Source organism: Ictidomys tridecemlineatus, assembly GCF_052094955.1.
Source record: "Ictidomys tridecemlineatus isolate mIctTri1 chromosome 1 unlocalized genomic scaffold, mIctTri1.hap1 SUPER_1_unloc_1, whole genome shotgun sequence".
NCBI classification, from domain to species: Eukaryota; Metazoa; Chordata; class Mammalia; order Rodentia; family Sciuridae; genus Ictidomys; species Ictidomys tridecemlineatus.
In genome coordinates, this window is record NW_027520942.1 from 1,386,974 (window position 1) to 1,397,236 (window position 10,263).

General features: G+C 44.2%; 1 long non-coding RNA gene across 3 annotated transcripts; it reads left to right on the forward strand.

The window, feature by feature from the left end:
• The first annotated feature begins 51 nt into the window (after positions 1 to 51).
• LOC144372186 (uncharacterized) lies at positions 52 to 9,915 on the forward strand. Of its 3 annotated transcripts, none has more exons than XR_013432208.1 (6): positions 52 to 2,348; positions 3,876 to 3,997; positions 5,372 to 5,528; positions 5,685 to 5,963; positions 6,505 to 6,632; positions 9,437 to 9,915. It is a non-coding gene; the product is annotated as an uncharacterized LOC144372186 (long non-coding RNA). The 3 variants fall into 3 exon arrangements; XR_013432207.1 differs by having other exon boundaries at positions 52 to 2,333; XR_013432209.1 differs by lacking the exon at positions 9,437 to 9,915 and adding an exon at positions 8,715 to 8,975 and having other exon boundaries at positions 52 to 2,333.
• The last annotated feature ends 348 nt before the right edge of the window (positions 9,916 to 10,263 follow it).

Sequence of the window (10,263 nt, forward strand, 5' to 3'; positions counted from 1 at the left end):
CTCTCCCCTTGTGTTCTCTGCCTGCTCCTTGGCCTAGGTGCATGGCTCCCTGGTCCGGTCTCCTCCAGTGGGTCCCGGGACCCCTCCCAGCCAGCCACCCAGCTTCATGCTGGCCCTGGCAGCCTTTCCACACCCAGGGCCCTCGTTTGGCCCTGCTTGGGTCCAGGTCCCTGCCTGGAGGATCTACTCCCCTGGAATGGAGTGCAATGGGCTGGCCTCTGCGCCCTGGAGGCTCCCTAGGGGAAACACAGGCCTGCCCCTCGCCTGGGCCCCCTTGGATGCCCGCAGCCTGACACCTGGCAGTGGACGTGGGCGATGCGCTGACCTTGGCCTGCGCGATCCCCTCCCTTCCCTCCCCTGCCCTCTTGCCTTGCCTGCTGCCCCCAACCCAAGCCAGCCCTCCGTAACCATGGAGCTTTAAGCTCCAGTCCTGGGGCCTGGCTCCTGGGCCGGGCCCCTGAGCGCGGGTTCGTCCTCGTGTCGCGTGGCGTGCCGTGCCATAGCGTCGGGTAGCGTCACTCTGGGTCGTCGGGTCAAACCAGGGGCCCCTTGCTTGGGCCCCCTACCGCGCGCACTCCCCTCGGTGCCCCTCGCGCCCCCCCACCCCATTTTACTCTCTCCTCCTCCTCCTCCTCCTCCTCCTCCTCCACAGGTTCCTCCTCCTCGCGACGCCATACCTCCCCTTCCCTCTCTCCCCTTGTGCTCTCTGCCTGCTCCTTGGCCTAGGTGGCATGGCTCCCTGGTCCGGTCTCCTCCAGTGGGTCCCGTGACCCCTCCCAGCCAGCCACCCAGCTTCATGCTGGCCCTGGCAGCCTTTCCACACCCAGGGCCCTCGTTTGGCCCTGCTTGGGTCCAGGTCCCTGCCTGGAGGATCTACTCCCCTGGAATGGAGTGCAATGGGCTGGCCTCTGCGCCCTGGAGGCTCCCTAGGGGAAACACAGGCCTGCCCCTCGCCTGGGCCCCCTTGGCTGCCCGTAGCCTGACACCTGGCAGTGGACGTGGGCGCTGCGCTGACCTTGGCCTGCGCGATCCCCTCCCTTCCCTCCCCTGCCCTCTCGCCTTGCCTGCTGCCCCTAACCCAAGCCAGCCCTCCCTAACCATGGAGCTTTAAGCTCCAGTCCTGGGGCCTGGCTCCTGGGCCGGGCCCCTGAGCGCGGGTTCGTCCTCGTGTCGCGTGGCGTGCCGTCCCGTGGCGTCGGGTGGTGTCGCTCCGGGTCGTCGGGTCACACCGGGGGCCCCTTGCTTGGGCCCCCTACCGCGCGCGCTCCCCTCGGTGCCCCTCGCGCCCCCCCACCCCATTCCACTCTCTCCTCCTCCTCCTCCTCCTCCTCCTCCTCCTCCACATGTTCCTCCTTCTCGCGACGCCATACCTCCCCTTCATCTCTCTCCACTTGTGCTCTCTGTGTGCTCCTTGGCCTAGGTGGCATGACTCCCTGGTCCGGTCTCCTCCAGTGGGTCCCGGGACCCCTCCCAGCCAGCCACCCAGCTTCATGCTGGACCTGGCAGCCTTTCCACACCCATGGCCCTCGTTTGGCCCTGCTTGGGTTTAGGTCCTTGCCTGGAGGATCTACTCCCCTGGAATGGAGTGCAATGGGCTGGCCTCTGCGCCCTGGAGGCTCCCTAGTGGAAACACAGGCCTGCCCTTTGCCTGTTTTTTATTTCCTAGGCTTTCTTTGATTTCCTCTTTTTCCCCTTATTTTTCTCCTTCCTGTGGACATGACAAGGCCATAGAATGCTTCTTGGGATGTCCAAAAGGTGGATAATAGGTCGGCTGAAGGAGAAGGGCAGGATGGAGTAGTAGAAAAACACCCTAACAACCTTAGTGTAGGAATTTTTTTTTGACTGGTTACTTTTACAGCAGTTTGGAGCTGGGGCAAATTTTTGATAAGATTGCTCAGGGACAGTCTCTCACTTTTCAGACTCACTCAAAATTGGACTTCTAGATATTCCTTACTTGATTTACCTATCTATACTCATGCCTGTCTAATTCTAGTATCCACACCCTTAGAAAATCATTCTTTAGCTCCCAGAGTGCTCCTCAAACTCTATTGCCAAAAGGAATCACCTGCTCATACTTTAACTGAAGATTCTGATTCAGTAGGTCTGTGGGGAGCAGTTCCAGCCTGCTCTTAGGTGAAGGCCTCTCAGCAGGGAATGGCTCACAGCAGTAAGTAGACTACAATCCACAGCCAATGGATCCCAGGCCCACAGGGCAGAAAGTGGGAAGGCTAAGACAGCCTTATATGTTTTTCATTCACAAACAGGACCCTGTTGCTGGCTGCTGCAGCACACCTGCCACCACTGAAAAGAACAGAAGTGAAGACCTTTGCTTGGTGAAGTGTGAATAGGTGTGGTTGGAATTTGCCATTAGGCAGGCAAGATAATACAACCTGTGCCTCATGATTCTGCTTTGGATCAGTGAGACACACTGGTCTTCAGCACCATGATGCTCCAACATCCACCCTTTCAAATGTTAGGATATACTCTGGGGTATTGATGTTGCTGGAAAAGAAAGTTTTATTTTAGGTAGTGAAATTCTTTTTTTACATCTCAGTAACATTGTTTTCATTTTCAGTGGCCTTTAGTGATTAATAAATACACTCTATGATTTGTCAGGATCTCTTAAGCAATGAGTTACGAAATTTTTTTCTATTTTCTAAAAACCTTTTCATAAATCTAGAACATTAATAAACAATGGAAGATCAAGAGTCTGTCTTTTTATATCTAATGACAGTAAAAGAAGTGTGCAGATAATTTATCCAAACAATTTTAATTGTTAATCAAATTTAAGTTCCTTCTTTCTTTTTTAATTTTTAGTTTCAGGTGGACACAATAGCTTTATTTTATTTATTTTTTCTGTGGTGCTGAGAATCCAACACAGTGCCTCACACATGGTAGGCAAGCCCCCTACCACTGAACTACAACCCCTGCCAGTTCCTTCATTCTTGAGTGGAGACCATCTATTTCATATTTTACCCTTTGCCTTTCATATTGCCCTCTAGTTTTCTCACTCTGAATAAAACAAGATAAAAGAAAAATGTCAATTTTTCATAAAAAATGATATGCTTTATCTGATAGACCTAAGATAACTCACTTATAGGAATCTGAATTATAGGAATAGCATAGTAGCCAGGGCCCAAGTCAGAAGCTAGTGCTGGTAAGAGGTTAAGTTTGAAAATGTCAAGACAAAAGTAGGGGCTTAACCTAAAGGCAAATGTCAAAAAAAGGGGCTTTTGTTTTCCCATTCACTGAGGGTTTTTCTCTTCTGCTTTACAACTAACTGACTAAATTAATGAAATAACTTACTTTTTTTCTTTTATTTAAAGAGGGGATAAAATGTCATTTAGAAAAATTCCCTGGGCTGAAGCTATACCTCAGTGGTAAAGTGCTTGCTTCACATGTGTGAGGCACTGGGTGTAATTCTCTGTACCACATAAAAATACATAAAGATACTGTGTGTTCATCTACAACTAAATAAATATTTTTAGAAAATCACTCACAATTACTATAATCCATTAATACAAATCTCATTGTTATTATACACCAAAGAAGGCTGATTTAATCTGAAAAACTTTTTAAAGGTCTAGAATACGAAGGCCACAGATGGAAAGTGTGCCTGCACCAAGACACTACTATAGCTGGATATTCCAGGTTCAGTGTGGGCACCACTCCACCTTGTGCCTTCCAACCCAAAAAAGGAAGGTGTGAATCTGCAGGGCTCCTGAGTTGGGCTGGTGGCCCATGGCAGTGGATCTGAAATAGAAATGGGTTTCAGAGAAAAAAAGCTGTGGGAATGCCCCTGGGAGACATATGTGGTGTCCAACAGTCTCATCTTCCCTTCTGTACTTTTGCATGCACTGATCTTATGGGACTAGGATCTCATCTGCAGTAGCTTGGGGATGCCAAGACCTCATAGGTGCTTATACAGAAGCCTCCAATCCTATCCACAATAGAAGTCATTTCTGTGACTTTAAGGATCCTTCTCAGCAACCCTCAGGTAAGTGGATTGGTTCTTGCTTGCTCAAGGCTTTCCCAAGGTGGGGGAATTTCCCCCCCACATTGTGGTCCCTTTCCAGGTAGAACTCAAGGACTACAGAATTCTGAACCTGCTCCCACAGGAGAGAAAAGAATTAGTTTTATTCATCTTTGTTTTTTTGTATTGGTTTAAAAATGTATCTATTGACATATTTACAACAAACGTTGAAGGGGTTCATGTTGTATCTTCATTCATACGGAGGGCACTAGTCACTTCCACCAACTTGTCTTCCATCTTGTCGTCAATCCTTCCTAGACCCTAATAATCCTTACTCTACATTCAAGTAAAATTTTGTTTATAAAATTCTACATTTGAGAGAGAACATGCCATACATGTAGCTCTTTTCATAACAACTGGCTGAAGTAAGCTCTCTGAATATGCTTGAATTGAATAATAAAGCAGAGTTGATGACATTGAAGGATCATTAAACAGAGGGGCCGGTGTTTCTATAAGATGTAAATATATGTGTGCTTCTGATAATTTTTTAATAACCAATTTCTGGTAACCTTGCAACAGTGGGCCATACCTGTAATCACACCTATTAAGGAGCCTGAGGTGGGAGGACTTCAAGTTTTAGAAAGCCTGGGACATTTAGGAAGGCTCTGTGGCTGAAAGAAAATACCAATAAAGGGGCTCTGGTAGTAAAACATGAGAAATTCTTTTACATTAGGGAAATGTTTTAAAGAGCCATAGTTTTGTTCTTCATTGGGGTTATGCTTGTAGGATAATAAGCAGTATAATCATGTAAGAATGATCAAACCTTTACAAAGGTTATTTGTTGTACTATGTTTCAGGAACTGTTGTTACTTCACTCATATTTCCTCTTTTCTTCTTCAGTACTGGAAATTGAAGCCAGGTCGCTAGAACAAAGCTACATTTCCAGGCTTTTTATAATTTTGAGAGAGAGTCTCCTTTAGTCCCTCACCTGACTTCAGACTTTCATTCCTTCTGCCTCAGCTTCCTAGTTGCTGTGATGACAAGTGTGTGACACAACTATGCTGGACTGACCTATGGTTTCTTAGAATCCTAAGACATAAGTTTCAAAATTAAGAATTTTGTTCTCACTTAACAGATTGAACAATGTCTACCAGCTGTGACTTAAAATTTTAAAATATATAATGACATTTTAGTCTATTAAAGGTTGAGATAAGAATTTAAATCTGAACCATATTTGTTTTTTGGATATTTGAAGAGTATAGCTTTCCATCCCCCCACCTCACCTCTATATTCCCCTTAGTCCTTATAATTTAGGAATTCATCAGTAGAGAAACACAACAGGTAGCTGAGAATTCCAATCAAGAGTTGAGAATTGATCTCCATCTTTTCTCCTAGCAGGACTCTCTACAAAGGACTCGGTTGCAGCATTGCCTTTGGTTGGATTTGGGATAATGAATTAAGCCTTTGTAGAAGCAAAGGCACATGCCCTGAAGAAGCACTGTGATAATGGGATTTCACATATACAAAGGAAAAAGAATCTGGTGTTTCATAATGAGTAAGCCTTTGCAAAATATTTTAACCTTAATCTGCTTAATCTAATTAATTAATTACTTAATCTAATAAATTACTCATACCAATTAGATTTATTATAATTGCATCCAAGAAGATTTCTCTTCTTTTTTTCTTTTTTTTTTAAATTTGTTCTTCCTAGATATACAGGAAAGTAAAGATGATTGCTTTTCTACTGAAGTTCATCAGACCCAACCTTATGAAGCAATTTGCTGCCAAGAGTACCATCATCACCCAACATAATGAACTCTACCTTGAAATTGTTCATTCAAGCAGGCCATCAGTAAAAAACAAATGCTGAGCGGCCACTCAATTCATTCCCTCCTCTTTCAGCCCTGCCACTGCTTCTTCAGATCTAGAGGCCAAAGTCATGGACCAATCACTCCTGTGTCAAGCAGGCTCTGGAATCTACAGAGTGACAGTAAGATCCCAGTTGCCTTTGTCACTGAGGTTAAAAGATTCTGGGAAGTGGTTCCCCCTTCTGTCCTCAGCTGGGAGAACCCTGGTGGGAAAGCCTAAAATATAGGCCATGGTGTCTGCTATATTGGGTCTTCTTCCACCCAGACACTTGCCTAGCACCCATACACCATAGAACCATCCCTAGTTCTACCTGCCTGCCTTTCCAGAACCCTATGCCCATGTCACCAAAGAACTTAAATTCATCCTCAGGAGAGTGCCATGCTGCAAAGCAACCAGACAGTCGCCTGACCTGGCAGCTTCTCTTGGTCAAATCCATATAGTCCTAGAGACAGGCTCCCCAGAGACATGCAGACTTTTAACCCTGATCCATGACCACTGAGTTCTAGGAGTACTGAGTGTTCAGATTGGTGGATTTTGTTTTTACTTCTGTTCCAGAAAAATGTAAGATGCATCACTTACCAAAGTCTCCTTGTTTACTTTCTAATAGGCAATTGATGTTGTTGTACAGGCTCTCATGAATATTTGGTTCTCTTGATCAACAGGAGACAGAATGAAGAGAGAAGAGAGGATGGAAGAGTGCTGCAAGACGTAGGAGACAGAGCTCTGATTCTGAGTTGTGCTGTGGACTGGACATCAGAGCCTTAGAGATGGTCTCCTTTGGTGGACAGAGGTATAAAATGTATCCAGGGAGGGTGATGCAAAGGAGCCCCAAATTTTAGCCTCAAACAAATATATCCAAGTATAGAAAACAAAGTGTGAGATGGTAGGAGTTCCTTAGCTGAGAAATGTGTCTCTTTGCACAATATCTGTATCATGCATGTACCTAAGGAAGGGCCTGGAGTCTTCAGTGTCTAAGATAGCCACAAGGCTGTCCCTGACCAGCACAGCTTCTCTCAGACACTAGCATCTCTCAGAATGGTGTCACTGAGATCCAGTTTAATACCAACCAGGGAGAGGAGGTCCTGGAAGGCAGAATGTCTGCCTCTGGTCCCTGGATCTCTGTGGTAATGAGTTAACCTATATAGAAAATGTACAAATGTCTCTAGTTACACAATGTATTTCTTGATGGAAAGGCTTACACAGAAGAAAACCTATAAAGTATCTAGATGAAATTTTGAAAGACATGTTTTCTTTTACCTGTATATTTGCTCAAAGAAAAAATTATATAAAACTAACCTTATAAAAACACCAAAAATATTTTAAATATTCTTTTTATGGAGAATATGTATTTTTTAAATATTTTTTTCTCAGTTGTAGATGGACACAATACCTTTCTTTATTTCTCTTTATGTGGTGCTAAGAATCAAACCCAGGGCCCCCACATGTTAGGTGAGCACTGTATCTCTGAGTCACAACCCCAGCCCAACAGGAAATGTATTATTTTCTGTATCCATTCTTCTGGGGTTGTCAAAAATGAAAGAGATTACAATAAGCTCAAGGCACAAAGTCTAATATAATAGCACGATTGTATTCCTCCTGTCTTTAGGAACCCACACTGAACACACATAGTTTATGCACAAGGGATAAAGAAAATTAGCAATCTTATCAAAAAGCAAAAGCAGATTTCAGACTGAATATCAGAGAATGTCTCTGAAAAATCACACAGCAACTGGCCCATAGACAGAGCTTCAGAAATTAGAAAAGACTGGAAAAGTAGCCCTCAGCACCAGAGCAAACCTCTACAGAGCCACAGAGCCCCTGGCAAATATCAGAATACAGGGTCATTCCAAGTGTTTTGGGGGAATATGTGCATGCAGTACTGCACATCACTATTGGAAAATAAATGCTTCACCTTAAAAACAATCTGTCAATTATTGGTAAAATTAAGGTCATACACTTTTTATGGAACAATTTTATTAATCGTCACCTGTTCTAGAGAAATTCTCCCACAGGTTCATAGAGACAATTATGTGTGGTTATGTGGACAGCAGCAATATGAATGTCCACTGCAGGAAATTGGAGAGTTGGGGTGTGCTAAGGCACATTAAAGGCTACTATGTCAGAATTTGAAGCAGCAGATGAAATGTACATAAAAAGATCTTAATAACTTGCAGATGGGGACTTTGAGTGAAGATTAGTGGTAGAGTGCTGGCCAGCATGAATGAAGCCCTAGAGTCAATACCCAATGATACTCAAAAAAAAAAAAAAAAAAGTCGAAAGAAAGAAAAAGAAAAAAAAAGGAAATGTTAAAATTTCTTCTAAATACAATTGGGTATTTCCCCTGAAACTTTTTACATCAATTAAAAATATAATCTCCTGAAGAATGAATTAATCCTCTTTCTATAACTTGTTAGAGGTTATATGTGAAAATGGTTCACTATTGTCTTGATACAAAAAGCTCCACAAAATCTTGCAAATCATGAGGTTCAAGTATTTGTGTTCACTTTTGAAACACAGAGAATCTGTCAAGGCCATCAAAGGTATGCATATCCATGGTCTTAAGAGTATGATCCAGCACCACTGAGTCTGGTCTCTAAAACCAGCCAGTCCATATGCGGAGAACTAGCTAGGTGTAGTGACCCTTGCAGGCAATCCCAAAGAAGCAAGATACTTAGGAAAGAAATACAGATGTTTGATGCCATCCTAGGCAGTATAGCCAGATCTTGTCTCAAACACAAGATAAAAAGGGCTGAGAGGAAGCTCAGTGGTAAAGCCTAATATTCATTCATGAGAATCATCAAAAAACAAACAAACAAAAATTAAGTGCAGAATTAGACCAGTGATTTTGAATTTTTTTTTGTATTTTATTTAGAGACAGAGTCTCACTGAGTTGCTTTGCACCTTGCCCTTGCTAAGGCTGGCTTTGAATTCAACTTCTTCTGCCTTGACCTCCCAAGCCGCTGGGATTACAGAGGTGCACCAACATGCCTGGTTAATTTGTCTATGTTTATTTGAAACAGAAAAAAAATTTGTAGAGTGAATTGAAACTTGAAAGAACTAGAGGCTTGCTTCTATCCTACCTCATCCACGCATCCTTTCCCTAATTCAATCAAAACCAAGGAATTCCAAAATGCCTTCAGGATTAATCCACTTGCACCTTAATCCTATGAGGTACTTAAATCAATGTATGATACAAATGAATGTCCCTCCCACATGATTGGGTGTTGCTTCTGAGGTCAACTACTGGACAGAACACTATGAAAATCTTCAGTCCATACCAGACTGAAAGAGTTGGTCCTTTTCCTTGGCCAGGTACACACACACCTTGGCATGGTAGGGAAGCTGAAGCTATGGCAGTCTGTCAGTCAACCTGGAGATCATTTACTCTTAGGAGATCTTGTCCAGAGCTCTGCATTCCCCTAGGCCTGAACCCAGATAATTTTCCTTCACTGAGCTGCCACTCCTGCCAGTGCCTCCAGAGCTGCAGAGATGTGAATTTTCCAGTAAGCCCACTGCCTCACTAGGCTTACAAAGAGCAGGGAGCTGTCTTTGGGGAACTGAGGTCGTGCACTAACAGCCTGTGTTGTTTCACAGAAGCACGGAGTTGAGATGGAACAGCACCAAGTTCAAGACCATCCAGCAGCCAATGACTGAAACCTCTCAGGAGCTCTAGTCACCTCAAATATCTGCAAACACTATGGTCAGTGGGACCAATGGGTTTTGAACTTCCCAGGAGGTGCCAGTGCCTGGACAATTGGACAAACCCACACTCAGGCCTTCTTTTGGAGCCCAGGATGTCCCCAGAAGCTGCTGAAAACTGAGGCTTACATCCCAGAGGAACCCAGAAAGGAAAAGAATCTCAACTTGAGGATGCCTTGCAGTACAATGCCCTTCAGCCAAAGCCCTAGAAGGAACCTGAAATACACCACTTTGGACCCTCATACTGCCCCTGTGGACTCATGCACTGGGAATATGCCCTGAATGCCTAGGCACTTTGAAGTCTTGGCTGTGGTGATCATCCCTCATTTTGTTCTTTCTCTCTGAAATGATTTAAAGGTTTTTGAATAAAAAGAAAATTCTTTGTGTAATTAATTTGTTAAAGAACTCTTCTTTTAGATGAACTGAGAATTCTTCTAGTTTCTAATGTGATTGAATTGTTCATGATGAGCCATTCCTGTATTCACTGCTTGTCTATTGATCTGGAGGGGGTGAGTAAAGGGTCAGGATGGGAAGCTATATAGGTAGGTCTGGGGCAGGAAGGAGCCAATTACCCAGCTCAGATCTGTGGCTGAACTCAATGCCATCTCTGGAGATATGAGGGTAGTGTGCTAACAGAATTTATAGTTGGGTGGCCACTTGATGGTGTCTCCTCAAAACTGAATGTGACCTTCCAGAAGAGGAGAGAGAATAAGCATCAATAA